This window comes from Hypanus sabinus, unplaced genomic scaffold (assembly GCF_030144855.1).
Source record: "Hypanus sabinus isolate sHypSab1 unplaced genomic scaffold, sHypSab1.hap1 scaffold_220, whole genome shotgun sequence".
Classification (NCBI taxonomy): domain Eukaryota; kingdom Metazoa; phylum Chordata; class Chondrichthyes; order Myliobatiformes; family Dasyatidae; genus Hypanus; species Hypanus sabinus.
The window spans coordinates 503,798-509,797 of record NW_026780309.1 but is presented as its reverse complement, the minus strand read 5'-3'; positions in this window follow the sequence as shown (position 1 = coordinate 509,797).

The following is a 6,000-nucleotide window of genomic DNA, read 5'->3' as shown; positions in this document are numbered from 1 at the left end:
CCTTTCAGTGCTGAGAAAATAGACAGCCTGGGCTCCTGGTTTGGATCGCTTAATTCCGTGAAGCCGATACATTTCTGACGAGCCCAGATAACTGGGTACTAAATGAGTAATAGGCCCTCATTTCGGGGCTCAAGGCCAACATCGGATCTCCCCGCCCGGGATCGGTCTCAATACTCACCGATTCTTCTGCCCCCAGACAGTGATCCCAAATCCGCAGAACGCAACCCAGCTGGAGACTGGAGATAGGCGCATCATCCGGAGGGCGGGGCCTCGGAAGCGAGGCAGCTCATCTGTGGTTAAATGGGAGGGGCAAATCGGATCACGTGACTTCTCTCTCTCTCTCTCTCTCTCTCTCTCTCTCTCTCTCTCTCTCTCTCTCTCTCTCTCTCTCTCTCTCTCTCTCTCTCTCTCTCTCTCTCTCTCTCTCTCTCTCTCTCTCTCTCTCTCTCTCTCTCTCTCTCTCTCCACCCACCCACCCACCCACCCACCCACCCTTCCCGGGGCAGTGACTCCAGCTGTCCATTACTCTTTGGAAAGAAGCAAACATGCCACTCACATCTCCTCTCACCCTAAATGTATTAGACATATCACCCCCAGGAAAAATATATCGTCTGTCCACTCTATTTATTCCTCTCGTAATCTTATAAATGTCCATCCAGTCTCACCGCAGTCTGCGCCGCTCTGGAGTAAACAACACAAGTTTGTGCAACCTCTCGTTACAGCTCATGCCCTCTAATCCAGGCAATATCCTGGCAACCCGATTCTGCGCCCTCTCCAAAGCCCAGATATCCTTGTGAGAATGGGGGCGACCAGAACTGTATGAAATACTTCAGATGTGGTCTTAAAACTGTGTTACGAACTGTTACGTTTTAGAGACGAACCAGCAGCAATAGAGTTCACACTGGAGTCTGGTTTTGATGTTAAAACCACTCTCTTTATTAGTATCTACTTATAGTAACAACGAAATAAAGGAAAGGTAACAGTGTTATGTGTGTATATGTGTAACTATAACTCCTAAACTATCGAGCCTGAGGGAACAAAGCTCAGAGTCTTGAGATGGTAAAGTAGGAAAGTTCAGTCATCCCCGGAATAAATGATGGCAGAGAGATATTTGTGTTCCACGGTGAAACGTAGAGAAAGGCCGTTACTTCGACATAACCGTCGTCGATAATTTTATCCGTTGAATCTGTCCATATACGAGTTATCAGCGAAAGTGACCTGTCACAGCAATACCGTCTACCAGGGGTTACCTTACAACATACCCAGGCAAGGGTTAACACAAGGGACAACCATACACGTTCGTTGTGGTTCTGTGCACCAATGATCAACCCACTCTTCTGGGCATAGGAGAGTTCCAAGCCACAGCTGCAACAAACTGAAGCTATCAGCTTTTCCAGTCTCTCCTTCTCTCTTTAGACTGGCCGACTGCCTGTCTGCAGATCTCTCTCTCTCTCTCATGGTTAATCCACAGTCAGCGCTGTCAGCCTGTGACTGACGTCATAGTCCCGCCTCCTCACGCCGGCGCTCTTAAAGAAGCAGTCACAGAACGACCGCAGGCTCGTAACGGCTGCAACACAACTTCCCGACTTTTGAACTCAATGCTTCAACTAATAAAGACAACCACGCCATTTGCCTTCTGAACCACCCGATCAATCTGTGCAGTCTCTTTCAGGGAGCGTTGAACTTGGAGTCTGAGATCCCTCTGATCATCAACAGAGTTCAGGATTTTTCATTTAACAGTGTACTCATTGTCTCATACATTCCACCTACCGAGCTGCCGAGATTATCATCACTAATCAAATCTCACTGAGATTTCTCAGGTCCTGTTGAATTTATTGCCAAGTGCACAAGTACGGGAAGGTACAGGTACAGAGAATCACTGTCTTGTGGCAGCATCACAGGCAAGTACATTCAGATAACACACGGAACAAACAATGATACGATTCTCTGTCAGTAACAATCTATTATCTATAAATATGTCATTATCCGTATTTTAAATACAATACGTTCTGTCATATTCAATATTAAAATGTGCAATAACGGACTTGGAAATGTTGAATTTGGTCCCTGTTTCCATTCCTCCTGTAATCCACCACCAGCTCCTTTGTTTCTGTCACAATGAGGGAGAGATTGTTATCTTGACACCACTGTGTCGGGGTGATGACTTCTTCTCTGTGGGCTGTCTCGTTATTATTTGAGATTAGGCCAGTCAGTGCAGTGTCCTCACATATTTAATAAACTGATTGGAGCTGTGGGTGGCGACACAAGTCAAGGATATACAGAGAGTAAAGGAGGGGGCAAGGAGACACCCCTGTGGGGTATGTGTGCTGAGGGTCAGAGAGACAGAGGTGAGGGAGCCCATTCTCGCGATCTGACAGGAAGTCCAGGATCCAGCTGCACAAGACAGGGTGAAGGCCGAGGTCTCTGAGCTTCTTGTCGATACGTCACGCCTTCGTATGGCTACTGCTCTGCCCATGACCGCAAGGAACTGCAGAGAACTTTGGTGCGCAGAGAACATCAGAGAAACAAGCCTCCCCTCAATGGACTCTTCCTACACTTCCCCTGCCTCGGAAAAGCAGGCCATGTACTCAAATAACCTCATAACCTGGACATTCTTGCTGCAAACCCGCTCCCCCATCGGGGAAGAGATACAAAAGCCTTAAAGCGCGTTCCACCAGGCTCAATGTCGGCTTCCTGTCTGTGGTTATAATCCAAATGAATGGTCTTCAGTCCGATAAAATGGACTTAACCTCACAATGTAACTCGACGTGACCCTGCACCAGATGTCTATCTACACTGCACTTTCTCTGCAGCCATAATGCTTTGTTACAGTTATTGTTTTGTCGTATATCAGCTCAATGTACTGTCGTAATATATTGATCTGTGTGGATGGTACGGCAGGCAAGATTTTCACAGTAGCTCAGTACGTGATAAGAAAAAAACGAATTCCCCATTTTAATTGTGTGGAAATATTAGACAGACTGAGCGTCTGCTTTGGAACCTCAGGAGGAAACTTAACTGAACTGTTGTCATTTCTTTGGAATGCAAATAAATAGAAAAGGCTTCAATCTCGCATTACGATCTGCGGTAACTGGGATCAGGTGACCGGTGATCAGTTTACCACCGACAGATGCCGGGGGGACATAATAATCAGAAAGTCCCTAGTCGCAGCCGTATAAATAAAATGTGATATCAGTAGGTGTGTGGTGCATGACAATACACAATCGGTGCCGGAGTAGGCCATTCGGCCCTTCGAGCCTGCACCGCCAGTCAATGTGACCATGGCTGATTATCCACAATCAGTACCCCGTTCATACCTTATCCCCGTATCCCTTGACTCCGCTATCTTTAAAAGCTCTACTTAACTCTTTCTTGAAGACATCCAGGGAATTGGCCTTCACTGCCTTCTGCAGCAGAGTATTCCATAGATTCTTATCCCTGTGGGTGAAAATTTCCTGAACTCCATTCTAAATGGCCTACCCCTTATTCTTAAACTGTGGCCTTTGGTTCCGGACTCCCCCAACATTGGGAACATGTTTCCTGCCTCCAGTGTGTCCAATCCGTAAATAATTTTATCTGTTCCAATCAGATCCCTTCTCATCCTTCTAAGAATGTGAAGGAGATAGACAACCTGAGCAAAGTCACAGATTGATGAAGGGGAGGAATGATCCATTTTGATACAGAGGGAAGCGGAGAGTTTGATATTGTTCCTGATGCCGGAACTGTAGCCAGTTAGAAGATGAAATCTTGTTCCTCCAAATTGTTTTGAGCTGTGACAGAGTTTTTTTTTATCAGAAGACACCATGGAGACTAAAATTATCTGAGTTGAAATGTCCTTCACCCACTGACGTGCTTTGTAAACAGTGTAGAGAAGTCAAAGGATTTGTGTATGGGAATCTCAAACACAACAGCACGTTAGTTCCGCTGTATCTGTCAGTTCGCCAGTACTTGAATGCCACCGATCCTTGAATGTGGAGGCAGAGATGTTGGGGAAGACAGCGCCCCACTCGCTGCAAGGAGAGCCCGAACACGTGTCCATGTCCGCGATCTGATTTGATACATTGCCATGACTTGATAGCAGTGTGACGTCATTCACTGACGAAAGGTCTCGGCCCGAACGTTGACTGCTCGTTTCAACGGATGCTGCCCGACCTGCTGAGTTCATCCAGCTTGTTTGTACCTGTTGATGTCATTCACTGGCTCTCATTTTGGAAGGGATTCAGTCGGCCATCGCAGATACACCAGCAGCTTCGCACTGGGAAGCGGCCGTTCACCTGCTCCGTTTGTGTGAAGAGACTCATTCAGTTAACCCACCTTGTCATGCTCCGGTGAGTTCACAATAAATAGAAGCCACATTTCTGTCCGGAGTGAGCAAAGAGTTTTACTCAATCATCCCGGCTGCTGCAACGCCAACAACTTCACATCAGGGAGGAAGTTCAAATCAGCTCCGTGTTAAATGTTTAACCATCACGGTGACAGAAGGCAGCTGCAGGTTCATGAGGGACTGTTACTGTCAGATTCTGCAGTTCTTGCGACTGCTCATCGCACCCAGGATTGAACCCTGGTCACTGAGCATTGGAGGTTTCTGTTCTGCTGATGTTAGCCTTGAACTAGACTGGTGTTTAATATTGTGGATCCGTGAAAGATAAATCAGTTCTGTATTCACTCCACTGTCTCAGGTAGTTACTGTCTTTACCACACTCACAATGTACGCTAGAAAGGCCACTCGGCCTATCTTACCCCTGCCCATGTTTCTGTTCCATATCAGTACATCAAAACCTATCCGTGCCATTCCCCTATCACTCTCCATGAGATGACAGGTTTCAACTAGTCACACACAGTGGGATAGGAGATTTCCGTTGAATTTCATAGAATCATAGAAGTCTACAGCATATTACAGCTGTGCCGACCATGTAAATTACTCTGGTAACTGTCTAGAATTTCCCTACCGCATAGACAGCTATTTTCCTGAGTTCCATTTACCTCTCTAAGAGTCTCTTAAAATACCCTATTGTATCCGCCTCTACCACCGGCGCTGGCAGTGCATTCCACACAGGCACCACTCTTTGTTTAAAAAAACTTAGCTCTGGCATCTCCTCTGTAGGTACTTCCAAGCAGCTTAAACCTATTACCCCTCGTGTTAGCCGTTTCAGCCCTGGGAAAAAGCCTCTGGCTATCCACACGACCAATGCCTCTCATCATCTCATACACCTGCATGAATCTCCTGCATGATTTTCTCCGGGCTGAACAAGACGATGAGCTCAATGTGGTTGTGACGTTCTTCAGGGTTCCGGACGAAGTTGGTTAAACTCCTTCTTCCCCGCTCTTTTCAACGTTTTGGGTCATTTTCACCAATTTTAAAGGACTGTGCCTCAGACAGCTGGGTTGTTGGAATTGTTACGTACCAGCAGCAATAGATCACTAATGGAGTCTGGTTTCGATGTTAAATCCACTATCTTTATCAGTATCTACTCCAAATATAAAAGATTAAACGAAACAAACAGAAGTTAACAGCGTTATCGTATATATATATATATATATATATGTATGTAGAGCTTCCAAACTATCAAGCTTGGGAAACAATGCTTAAAGTCCTAAAATGGTAAGGTAGAAAAGTTCAGTAATCCACGGAATACGTGAGAGAGGGGAGAGATTTATAAATCCACCCGAACATGTAGAGAGAGGGCAATTACGAAGAATTCCACACACATTCCACGCTGGGTAAACGAAATAACAGTCGCCAAAGATCGTATCCGTTCCAAAATCCACTTCAAAATATCACCAGGTGACAGTGTCAGGAATACCGTCTTCAAGTGGTTACCGTAGAACACCCCGATACCAGGTAAGGGCCAACAAAAGTGATACCACAGTATACTCCAGCAAATTCACAAATATGGATTATACGAAGTGACAGTCACACATCCGTTGTGCACGGCGTGCCGATCATGAACCCGATTTTCTGGGCATTGCAACCCATAGCAGTGACAAGCGGAAGTTCCA